This window comes from Pristiophorus japonicus, chromosome 11, assembly GCF_044704955.1.
Source record: "Pristiophorus japonicus isolate sPriJap1 chromosome 11, sPriJap1.hap1, whole genome shotgun sequence".
NCBI lineage: Eukaryota > Metazoa > Chordata > Chondrichthyes > Pristiophoridae > Pristiophorus > Pristiophorus japonicus.
This window is the reverse complement of record NC_091987.1, coordinates 132,881,489-132,894,882: the sequence shown is the minus strand read 5'-3', so window position 1 is coordinate 132,894,882 and position 13,394 is coordinate 132,881,489.

Sequence of the window (13,394 nt, the reverse complement as noted above, 5' to 3'; positions counted from 1 at the left end):
GGTGAAGGGAGGGAGGGGGAGGTGAAGGGAGGGAGGGGGAGGTGAAGGGAGGAGGGGAGGTGAAGGGAGGTGAAGGGAGGGAGAGGGAGGGAGGGGGAGGGAGGTGAAGAGAGGGAGGGGGAGGGAGGTGAAGGGAGGGAGGTGAAGGGAGGGAGGGGGAGGGAGGTGAAGGGAGGGAGGGGGAGGGAGGTGAAGGGAGGGAGGGGGAGGGAGGTGAAGTGAGGGAGGGAGAGGGAGGTGAAGGGAGGGAGAGGGAGGGAGGGGGAGAAGGGAGGGAGGGCGAGGAGGAGGGAGGGGGAGGAGGGAGATGGAGAAGGGAGGGAAGGGGATGGTGAGGTAAAGGGAAGGAGGGGGAGGGAGGGAGGTGAAGGGAGGGAAGGAGAGGGAGGTGAAGGGAGAGAGAGGTGACGGGAGAGGGAGGGAGGTAAAGGGAGTGAGGTAAAGGGAGTGAGGTGGAGGTGAAGGGAGGGAGGGAGGTGGAGGTGAAGGGAGGGAGGGGGAGGGAGGTGAAGGGGGAAGTGGGGGAAGGGTGGCAGGCAGGGAGAGGGAGGTGATGGGAGGGAGGGGGAGGAGGGAGCGAGTTGAAGGGATGGAGGGAGGGGGAGGCGGAGGGAGGGAGGGGGAGGCGGAGGAGGGAGGGAGGGGGAGGCGAAGGGAGGGAGGGAGGAGAGGGGAGGGAGGAGGAGGAGGGAGGGGGGGAGGAGAAGGGAGGGGGGGAGGAGAAGGGAGGGGGGGAGATGGAGAAGGGAGGTGAATGGAGGGAGGGGGAGGTGAAGGGAGAGAGGGGAGGGAGGTGAAGGGAGAGAGGGGAGGGAGGTGAAGGGAGGGAGGGGGAGGGAGGGGGAGGGAGGTGAAGGGAGGGAGGGGGAGGGAGGTGAAGGGAGGGAGGGGGAGGGAGGTGAAGGGAGGGAGAGGGAGGGAGGAGGAGGTGATGGGAGAGGTGAAGGGAGGGAGGTGAAGGGAGAGGGGGGAGCTGGAGGAGGGGACGGGAGGGGGAAGGAGGAGAAAGGGGCAAAGGGGCAAAGGAGAGGGAAGGGAGAGGAGTTGGGAAGGGAGGGGAAGAAAGATGGAAGGGGTGAGAAGGAAGGAGGGAGGGCGTGGAGGAGGAGGTCGGGAGGGAATGAGAAGGAAGAAGGAGGGAGAGAGAAGCGCCTCGGATGCTGCACAATGCGGGTGGGTTGTTGCGGGACTGATCATTTGGGATTGCACGGTTTGTGCGAACATTCGGAAACCCGGATCGTTTTGTTGCCGTCACAACAACCCCCAACCGAGCAAGTAAAGTTCAAGGAGCCAAACTAAAACTCCGCGTGGAAAGTTTTGTTTTGAAGGAAAAGTTAAAACAATCCCTCGCGCGAAGTTTTGCCTCGAGTGACTGCAGTTGTAAATATATGCACTGTATGCTCCAAACACGGCCTGGTGCTCCGCGGAGGGGCTCTTACCGTGTGTCGGCGCCGCATGGTTTGCTTTAACAGCGGAGGTGCGGGCTCCGGGAGTGAGCCCTGCCCGGAGCGGCATTGTTACACTGTCTCTAAGGCAACCACAGTGACTGAGTGACAGCACCGCACTCCTCACTGCAGCAAGTGCGCACTAAGCCCGAGTGCCTCGCAGGGCCTTCCCAAACCTACCTGGAATCAGAAAAATTCCAAATAAATCAGCCTGAAAATCTTGGAATTAGAAAAATTACAAATTTCTGCTCATCCAATACTGGATGTCGGCCAAGCATTCTGACAATTTAGAGACCACGGAGGGGTGGCGAGAAGTGGTGGTGTGGTCGAGCTGGGTGTTGTCAGCCTACATATGGAAACTGATGCAGTGTTTTGGGAAGATATCGCCAAGGGTCAGCATATAGGTGAGAAAGCAGAGGGTGCCAAAGATAGACCCTTGTGGGTCCCCAGCGGCAACGCTGCAGAGAGTGAGAAGAGAAGCCATTGCTGGAGATTTTCTGGCTACTATTGGATAGATAAAAATTGAACCAGGCGACTGCAGTCCTGCAACCATTGGAAGTCAGAGAACACTTGGCAGATTGAGGTCTGGGGCTCTTGAACTGGGTGAGTAATTTAAGGGAGGTGATTAAAATCATGAAGAGTTTTGATAGAGTAGATAAGAAAAATCTGCTTCCACTGGCAGACAGGTGGGTAACCAGAGGAGGCAGATGCGTCAAAAACTCTCGGGGGGAAATTAGAATTTGTTTTTACACAGTGAGTTATTATGATCTGGAATGCAACCCTGAAAGTTTTGTGGAAGCAGATTCAATAGTAACTTACAAAGGGAATTGGATAAATATTTGAAAAGGAAAAAAATTGCAAGTCTATGGGCAAAGAGCAGGGGAGTGGGACTAATTGTATAACTTTATTGGCTTCCTTCTGTGCTGTATGAGTCAATGATAGGTGGGTGGGGTGGTTTGACCCATCCACCTCCACGGAGGTGTGTGGGGTTGCTGACCCACCCACCTCCATGGCACGAACCTGGTATTGCAGTACTTCCAGGAACGGTGCTTGGGCTCTAGGCCTTTTGGCTAAGAGCATTAGCGCAGGGTGATTCTTGATGTGTGCAAGGTGACCTCTGGCGTTTGTGATCTGACAAAGAATTGGAAAGATTGGCTACGAAAAATTTAAAAAATACTTACTCTGCCCTTTAAATCTACTACTGCTCACATCTGATTCCCTAACAACCCTAGATGACCACATCATATGGATGCCATTTAGTTCCTATACATTGCAAAATGATTAATATTTAAATTAAGTTGCAGGCTGGTGGGCACTTCCTTTGATTGGGGGAACGGAGCAGGCACGAAAGTTGGCAGAGATTGCGCAGAATGGAATTCCAGCCCACTTTCCAATGCTTACCACCTGATTTATGCTTGTTAAACGGGCAGTCCTGTGTCAGAAAGTCCAGGATAGTGGGTGTGATTTTAACGCAAATGAATATAAGGTATTTTACTCTCAGCAATTCTCATTGGTTCTCTTTTACTCTGCCGCAACCAGCTGACGAGCAACTTCCATTCGTTACAGATACAAACTGTAAACATTCACAGCCTCCAATTACACATAACATTGATTCTTTCTGGGGTCAATCACTTTGTGGCCTTTGGAAGTCCACCCGACATGTCCCCTTGAAGTGGGCAGGCAGGAGGAAGAAGCCCATGAGCCCACGCTGACCAGAATTTAAAGATCGGATCCAAATGGAGTAGAATCCTGGCAGTGCTGGGATCTGGTCCATATTGCGTTTAGGGTTGCCAACTCTGGATATATTCCTGGAGGTTTCATCACATGACCTCCTGCCTCCAACCGCCCAGCCCCCAAACCCTCGCCATTGGTTGCCCAACATGGCCATTCACATGGCGCACCGCCTTCCCACACCAATCAGAAAGGGAACAGAGTCTTCAATACCCGATTGATTGACAGTCAAAAATCATCCAAACAGCTTTTTGCCCCCTCTCCAATATTTTTTTATAACTAGTCAACAAAAGTATTCAAAGAAAATGTTCGATCAACAATTATTTATTGCCCTTTGATTTTGCTTAGAGATTAGTCTTTCATTTCTGGAGGCTCCAGGGCAATCCTGGAGGGTTGGCAACACTAATTCCAATGTGAATGTGGTTTGTGTCCTATCAAGCTCCAGGCCAGATGACCTTCGAGCTTCATGAAAAAGTAAAATCACAGTAATAATTAGTAGGGCCAGGCGTTAAGAGGCTAGGTTATGTGTGTCTTTTTCCTTTGGTAGGTCGCCTATGTAGTCAAATTGATTCTCTTTAATTTTTCGACGCTGACACCATACCTCGGGACCTATTATCAGCAAGGGCAGACATCGACGACGAGGTTCAACACCGCCCCCAGTGTGCCAGCGCAGTCTTCGGCCGCCTGAGGAAGAGAGTGTTCGAAGATCAGGCCCTCAAATCTGCCACCAAGCTCATCGTCTACAGGGCTGTAGTGATACCTGCCCTCCTGTATGGCTCAGTGACGTGGACCATATACAGCAGAAGCCTCAAATCACTGGAGAAATACCACCAACGATGTCGCCACAAGATCCTGCAAATCCCCTGCGAGGCCAGACGCACCAATGTTAATGTCCTCGATCAGGCCAACATCCCCAGCATTGAAGCACTGACCACACTTGACCAGCTCCGTTGGGCGGGCCACATTGTTCGCATGCCTGACACAAGACTCCCAAAACAAGCGCTCTACTCGGAACTCCGACACGGCAAGCGAGCTCCAGGTGGGCAGAGGAAACGTTTCAAGGACACCCTCAAAGCCTCCTTAATAAAATGCAACATCCCCACCAACACCTGGGAGTCCCTGGCCAAAGACTGCCCTAAGTGGAGAAAGAGTCTCATCGCCGAGAGCATGCAGAAAACAAGCACAGGCAGCGGAAGGAGCATGCGGCAAACCAGTCACACCCACCCTTTCCTTCAACGACTGTCCCACCTGTGACAGAGATTATAATTCCCGTATTGGACTGTTCAGTCACCTAAAAACTCACTTTTAGAGTGGAAGCAAGTCTTCCTCAATTTCGAGGGACTGCCTATGATGATGATGATGATGGTAATAGTTATGACTTTATTTAGCACAAACAAGAATTAATACAATACAGTATTGAAACAGTAGTTTACAAAGTACAATTTGAAATTATATTACCCATTGTTCTTTGGATAGAAGCTGTGACTTCGTTCGACGCACTTTCTACTTTCATCCTTGCTCACCCGCCTGGTGCCTTCTGTTAAATTCTCTTCCCTGAGCTAATTTTGAGTTGTCTACTTATTCCCTGAATATTCCTGCCCACCCTTTGTCGTGTCACGCAAATTACCGTTAATACAGACTATCAGATTTCTCTTTCCCCTTTTCCTTGGAGCCAGAGAATGAAAAACAGCTCATGATGGGAAGCTCCTCACCTGGTTGCGATATCCTGGTACACATGGTTAAGGCGTATGTAACAAAAATACCGTTATTGACAGTTTTATGTTCCAACGTGTTTCCCTTTCTGGTCCGCACCACTTGCTTTAACAGGCTACACTTTTTAAACACTGAAATAATTGTTCTTTCCTAATTCTGGCCTGACTGTCTGGACAATTTCATCCAAGGTTTCGCGTCCTTCACCTTGAATACTCACGTTCAGGGTGTCACAGATTTTTTATATCATTTTTAACCATTAGCTATCGCACCTGCAGCAATTAGTCAAAAAGCAGTTAATTTTACGAAACAGCAGTTCCATCCAAAGCTTTAGTTATTTGACCTGTTGAAGCCGAGTGCCTCTAAGTTCCTTTCTGGACCTGTATTTTCCTACACCTGCTGTTCCTCTCCTTCTCGAGGGTGCCCTTTCACGTTTTGACCCAAAAGTGCACTGTGGATAATTCCCATTCAGATGTCCAAAACTGATCTCTCATACTGAGCTCCTTTCCACAGCAGTGATGGTAAAAAGGGAGTACATTTTCTTTTGTTTCATCCTGTGTTTAGTTCTTTATTGTGGTGTCAGCCATGGCTCAGTGGGCAGCACTCTTGCATCTGAGTCAGAAGGTTCTGGCTTCAAGTCCCACTCCAGAGTCTTGAGCACAAAATCTAGGCCAACATCTGACATGATCGGGAGGTGCCGTCTATTGGACGAGATGTTAAACCGAGGCCAAGTTTCCTACTTTACAGCAGTGACTGCACTTCAAAAGTACTTAATTGCATGTAAAGCACTCTGGGACGTCCTGAGGTCATAAAAACTGCTACAGAAATGCAAGTCTTTCTTTAAATAAATATCTTTGACAACTCAAGCCTCAAAATCTCAGCATGGAACACCAAATGATTCTGGTGTGAATTATTTTGAGGCAAGTACAATAGCATTTTATTGGGGAAGTTAGCACTTTATTAGCTTTACCTGAATCAAAAGGTTGTGGGTGCCAGCCCCACTACCACACTTTGAACACATTTTCTTTTAATATATTCTCAGGATATTGTTGTCACTAGTAAGTGCGGCATTTATTGCCCATCCCTAGTTGCCCCACTGCCTTCTTGAATCACTGCAGTCCGTGTGGTGAAGGTACTCCCACAGTGCTATTAGGTAGGGAGCAATGTTCCCTCTAAGTTGCGTGCACATGTGGCCGCGCAGTCATTTGCAAGGTCCCGCGCAGGCTGCTCACCGGATTTTACATTGTAAATACCGCATAGGCACACAAATTTAAAGGGACCATGCATGAAAAGAGGCCGCACAGAACAAAGTGCAGCTTACAAGGAATGTTGGTAGGGAGTTCCAGAATTTTGACCCACGGAATCGAGGAAGACCTACGTCCACTCTTAAAATGAGTCCTTGGCTGAACAGTCCAATATGAGAGCCACAGTCTCTGTCGCAGGTGGGACAGATAGTTGTTGAGGGTAAGGGAGGGTGGGACAGATTTGCCGCACACTCTTTCCGCTGCCTGTGCTTGATTTCTGCATGCTCTCGGCGATGAGACTCAAGGTGCAGTGCCCTCCTGGATGCACTTCCTCCACTTCGGGCGGTCTTTGGCCAGGGACTCCCAGGTGTCAGTGCGGATGTTGCATTTTATCAGGGAGGCTTTGAGGATGTCCTTGTAACGTTTCCTCTGCCCACCTTTGGTTCCTTTGCCAGAAATATACAGCCTATAATCCCATTTGCTACAGATTCTGGGACAAGTACTTAGAAAGCCTGTGTCATTGTGCTGTCACCAGTAGCATAAGGGGACATACACAGAGTGGGAGCACAGCAAAGATAGGATGCGTTTAAAAAAAAATGACAACTTTGTTGCTGTTAATGGAATAAGAGTATAGATCAACCTTCATCAACCATCACGCAGTCAACAATAATGCGGACATGACAAATGTTACAATTTTAATGAGAACAGAAATGACATTCACTACCTGGTGGCACATTATGAATCTACAAACAAAATGATTTTATACAGTTTATATGTATAGTAATACAAAAAAAGTCACTCTTAATTTTCACAGTTTCCCAAAATGTCGAGGAGACAGAAATTGTCGAGACAAAATGTTCCCACCCCTAAACACACACAAGAAATTGTGCTCACAGTATTCTCAATACTGGTAGCACTACAGAAGCTCGCTGGATTAACAGCTTATTTCTCTGATGAGTGTATCGGTTTTAGAATTTTAATGTTCTTGTTCAGTTTGTTGCAGAACTCAAGAAGGGCAAAGTGAAGTTTGTTTGAGAATGGCTTTCAGTTTCAACCTTGAATTTGAATTTTTCTCTTGTCCACAGGCCATTCATATTAGAAAACACCCTCTCGACTGATGCCTTACTGCCAGGCAGGCACAGGATCCGTTCTGCCATTTTTTAAATATTTATGTGTGGTACTGAGTATTCTCTGAAGTGCCTGATTACTTCATCCCATCTGCACAAACTGTGATTGTTGTAGTTATGTCATTCCATTTACACAGCTTCCCCGTCTTTAAAAGCAGACACTTCAAATCTCTCAAATCACCCGTATGCTTTCCTCACGCGTGCATTTATTTTGGACATATGTATTTTATGGCTGTATCGAAGAAAGATCTTGACACATTAAGAAATGTCACGACCCCTGCTTCTTGTAGGTCTTAGTAAGTTTCCTTACTAAGATAGGCACAGTCTTCTTCATACCTTGTAAGCAACTTCTTATCAAGGTTGTTTAAGATATCGGCTGACTTTACGGCACAGCGATAATTTCCTTCAAGCAATTCGATTGTGTCATGAAAAGCAGTCATGTTTGCATGGATCGAAGCAAGCCAGAGTTCAATACATGGGTCTTCAAATATTTTATGAAGACCAACTGGGTACTTTTCCTCTGACAAGAAAAATTACTTCAACGACTCAAAGTTGAAGGATCCTCTCTAAAGCAGGTAATGTTGACAGACGTCTGACGTTACTGTATCTAGTGCATTCTGATATTCTTGTCCCATGTACTCACAAAAAATTTTCAGTCTTGTCATGCGAACATGCGATATGAAAATATCCAAAAATCTTAATTGGAATGTTCTCAATGTCTACAGGGATTGCATCCCTTGCAGTTCGGGTACAGTTGTGCACAATGAGATCAGGGCATCTAAAGTTTATTAATTCCCTTTTTAAGCTCGTCTTTACTTTGATGTGCACATTTTCTCTTCCATGTCTTTGTAGGCCACCAAAGTTTGTGTTTGTATTATCTGCTGACACTGCCACCTTATTTTCGATTCCATACTTAAATCATAACATTTATTATCTCAGCTGCAATAAGCTCTGACCTCTCTCCTTTAAGTTCAACAAAATCCACAAGATTAGTTTGCATACACGAACTGCCTTCATAGGCCTTGAAATAGCGAACCAAGACAGAAAGCAATTATACATTATCCAATGCATCAACAGACAGTGACACAAATTAAACATCTTTCAGGTCTTCAATTATTTTATCATTTTCCCATGGAGCAAAAACATTTGCAACTATTGCTTCGCACTTTGTCCACGCACACAATAATTTGGGGTTGCTGAATTTTTGATTTTAAATTTGAAGTACAGTCCATTGACTTGAAACTGTGATTATGTTTAATGGTATGATGTACATATATTCCTTCTTGCAAAGTAAGGTCGTACTTTGGGATGAGACGTTAAACCAAGGCCCCATTTGCCCTCTCAGGTGAATGTAAAAGATCCCATGGCACTATTTTGAAGAAGAGCAGGGGAGTTATCCCCGGTATTTTGGCCAATATTTATCCCTCGATCAACATAACAAAAGCAGATTATCTAGTCATTATTACGCTGCTGTTTGTGGGAGCTTGCTGTGCGCAAATTGGCTGCCGCGTTTCCTACATTATAACAGTGACTACACTCCAAAAGTACTTCATTGGCTGTAAATGCAAGTGTTTCTTTCACTTGGTGTTGGCTCAACTTTGCGGGAAAAAATTGTTAACAGAACTTGAACTGGTACGTGCTGCAAGAACAACTTTATGTTCACTGTACCTTTGTGTTCTTTTATAGATGCCCTGCCTCCACTTGAAATGGGAAATACTGACTTGCATATTGAACATAATACAAATGTTTCTTTTCTGGTTGATCGTAAATATGGAAAATCCTTTTAAAGCTGGATATTAAAGCAGCAATTATGCTTTTTTTGCAATACCATTTTCACTTTACATACACCGAATCACGAACCTTGCGTGTGTTCTGGCAATAGTGCCATATGTACCATCTAACTCATCGCCAAAAACCCTAAGTTTCAATTTCTCAATTTTAAATCTGTTCCAGACTGAGATTTCCCATAGAAGGTGTGAAACATCCTCTATCTTAGAAAGTTCCAGAAACCTCTTCCCAGTGGGAGAATTTAGAGCTTTCCTTATTCAATAAAAAATGCACCATACATAGGTAAAGTAAAACTAAATCCATTCACCCACCAGCTCTCACCGTGCCCTCAGCTTCTCTTGCACATTTTAAAAGTTCCGCCCTCCAGCCAGTCACTACTGGCCGAAGCACGTGGTCTGGTGACTCAATCGCCTAGAATGCAGTGCAGCCAGAGCTATCGATGGGGCCTTGTATCTGCCACGCTGCATTGTGGGGAAGCAGGGCTGCCATCATCAGCTAAAACCGGGCAGGAATGGGCCGAAAATCTCCCCCTGGGGTTTCTGTGCATTCACGTTGAAAAAAATCAAAGACACAGTTTACAGGGATGAGTTTTTTGAACCGGGGACATTGTTTGCCTGGGGACCTAAATGGGGACTATCCCCAGAAAAGGAGACGTATGGTCAGCTGACAGTAGGAACAGACAGCTGCAGTTTCTAATATGGCTGCTAAGCACCCCAATCGTTCACTGATCAATATATTTTGTATCTCAGATCTGTGGCTTAACCCCCACCCTGCCTCAAACAGCTTGCAATCCTTATATGGGCTCTCAACCTAGGGCCTGCATCACCCCCCACATTATAACTGAGGTTATGTCACATGACATCACAGTGAAAACCACGGCAACATAGAGGGAAGTGGATTTCACCAGTAGCTGAAGTGCAGATGCTGAAAAGCTCTCGACAAGTAAGGGGCAAGTTTGTTTGAAGCTTACCAAAGTCTTCAGAATCTGTTGAGATCAAAATTATTTGTTAACACAACTGAGTTTTGAAACTCATCAGGATCAGTGGTGCTCAAGACCATTTGCTTCCAGAATTTAGTTTCTAAACTGATCCGTAACTGGAAATCGCAACTGTCTGTTTACAGAATTCAGTTCTTATATTCATCAAATTATAACTGAAAAGATCATTCTTCTTCCCACTATCAGGGAAAAAGTCAGAGGAGACAAAGAGTGACCTCAGGCTGTGAGTAAATGAAAGAAGGAATCCTTAATTGAGAATGAACCCAAGAATTGAAGTGAGATTTCCCTTCACATTGAACACTAATACTGAGGGTTTACAATAATCAGAACAGAGACATTTAAAATCAGCTTTCAGAAGACACGACTTAGAACTTCCTCCTTCAGCACTGGACCAGTGAAGTGGACCCCAACTGCGCTCTGCCTGTAAAAGCTTCAGAACGCCTGAATTTGGTGGGATGAGTCATTAAGACGATATGGTTGCAGCCTCCTAACACAGACATGCCCTCTGGCCAGACTTTGCACTTGGAATTGGGGGAACAGACAGAAGCATAACTGCAGGCCTGAGAAGCCTGGAGCAACAGGACAGGTCACTGGCCTCAGTGCCTTCTGGCTGCAGTTGGAGAACAGCAACCCGAAGGACCACCAGACCAGAACTTTTAGGAGGCTGCAAGAGTTAAGGGAGAACTTAACTTTGTAGCCTCAGTTGCTTGGCCCCCTCAGACCTTCGGATCTGCATCTGGCACACAGCAAGGCAATGAGTGGGACATGAGGCCATAGAAGCAGGTACACTCCCAAGGGAGCACTTGCAGGCGCCGGCCCAATCTGTCCCTTTTGGGAGGCCCTGAGAATCCTGTGGCAAAGTAAATGTTGTACGTCTGCTCCTAATTTTCTGTCATTAGTGTTGGCGAATAGGCATTCCTGAGACGGGGGCAGTATTGACAGTGTCATATACGCAAACTCTTTGTATTCACTATGTAACTATGTACGATGTACCATCTGAAGGTGCTGCAGTTGGAGGCCCCAGGGGTTTCCTGCCCTGGTGTGCAGGGGATATAAAAGGCAACCAGCCATGCTGCCCCTCACTTTACAGTCGTATTAAATGGACTGAAGTCACACAGCTCTTACTCACAGTACAAGGCCTCATGGAGTTATTCAATGGTAATTGCAGACATAATAACTGGCGACGAGATTACGGACTTTCATGCTACCTTTTGGCTACCTTTTGCACACTAAAAGACTTCGCAGAGGGTGATGATTGGGATAACTTCACGGAAAGGCTCGAGCAATTATTTCGTGGCAAACGACCTGGCAGGGGAGACGGACACATTGTGACCAGTTGTGGGCCTGAGGTCTACCGCCTCGTCAGGGACTTGCTGGCATCCACGATGGTCAAGGATAAGACATACGATGAGCTGACTGAACTAATTCACAATACCATACAGATGACTTCCTACCAGCATCGGAGCTCACTGGCAAGTACTGTATGTAAAATAACGGCGATTGCAGGCAGAACTGTTGAACTAATAAGAATTGTACAGAGCAGAGCCTACATGCCTGCTGCTAGGCTGCCAAGGGGTGTAAATGCGAAATCATTAACACAATGCTGGCATTACAGGGGTAATCATGGGGCCCATCAATGTCGATTTAAAGACTATGAGTGCAAAAGCTGCAGAACAGGGGACCACCTCCAGCAAATGTGCAAACGCACTGCGACTCATCACATGGCAGTGGAGTCTGCAGAAGAGTCCCGATCCAGCGTGGATCACAAAGGACAAGCTAGAGAGGCAACTTAGCCCGAGGGAGCAGTGTGCGAGGTGCACACCCTCTCCACAAAAAGTCCTCCCATGATAAGTCAAATTAAATGCCGTTCCTGTATCCATGGAGCTGGACATGGAGGTGAGTCAGTCAACTATGAGCCAGAAGGCTTTTGAAAGGCTGTGGGGCAACAACAAAGCACAAAGACCCAAGCTGAGCCCGATTCAGATAAAGCTGCGCACTTACACCAAGGAACTGATACCAGTTATTGGCAGTGCGAACGTAAAAGTATCCTATGATGGAGAGGCACACGAGCTGCCATTGTGGATTGTACCAGGCGATGGGCCAACACTGTTTGGCAGAAGTTGGATGGGGAAGATTTGGTGGAACTGGGAAAGACGTCAAAGTATTATCGTCAGTGGACAATGCTTCCTGTTCTCAAGTGCTGAGCAAGTTCCCATTTTTATTTGAACCAGGCAACTTCACATGCGCCCAAGTACAGATCCACTTGGTCCCCGAGGCAGGCCCATTCATCACAATGCTCGAGCGGCCCCCTACATGATGAGGGAGAAAGTGGAGATCGAATTGGACAGACTTCAACATGAGGGAATCATATCGCCAGTCGAGTTCAACGAGTGGGCCAGCCCGATTAGTACCGATACTAGAGCGATGGCACGGTCAGAATCTGCGGCGACTACAAAGTAACTATCAACAGAGTCTTGTTAAAGGACCAGTACCTTCTACCCAAAGCCGATGATGTTTTTGCGACATTAGCAGGGGGAAAGGCGTTCACCAAGCTGGATCGAACCTCCGCTTACATGACCCAGGAGCTGGTTGAGTCGTCGAAAAAAATGTACATGCATTAACACGCACAAAGAACAGGTACCCGTTCGAGATTCGCTCGGCTGCAGTCATATTCCAAAGAAACATGGAGAGCCTGTTGAAATCGATTCCACGCACCATCGTATTTCAGGACGACATCCTCATCACTGGCCGCGACACCTCCAAACATCTGCACAACCTGGAAGAAGTTTTAAGTTTTAAGTCGACCAAACAGTTGGACTCTGGTTCAAATGATCCAAATGTGTCTTCCTGGCACCAGAGGTAGAATTCCTGGGGAGGAAGATTGCGGCAGACGGAAGACAGAGGCCATTAAGAATGCACTCACACCACGAAATGTAACGGAGCTGCGCTCGTTCCTGGGACTCCTCAACTATTTCAGTAACTTTCTTCCAGGGTTGAGCACCTTGCTGGAACCGTTGCACAAGCTGTTACACAAGGGAGACGACTGGGCTTGGGGTAAAAATCAAGCGGCCGCCTTTGAGAAGGCCAGAAACCTGCTGTGTTTGAATAAGTTGCTGGTATCCATGTAAACATCTAGTTTTAGTATGTGATGCGTCGTCGTACAGTGTCGGTTGTGTTTTGCAGCAAGCCAATGCAGTGGGCAAGCTCCAACCGGTTGCATATGGTCCAGAAGCTTATCGAAGGCCGAAAGAGTCTACAGCATGGTCGAAAAGGAGGCTTTAAGCCTGTGTTTACGGTGTAAAAAAGATGCACAAATATTTGTTTGGACTCAAGTTCGAGTTAGAGACGGACC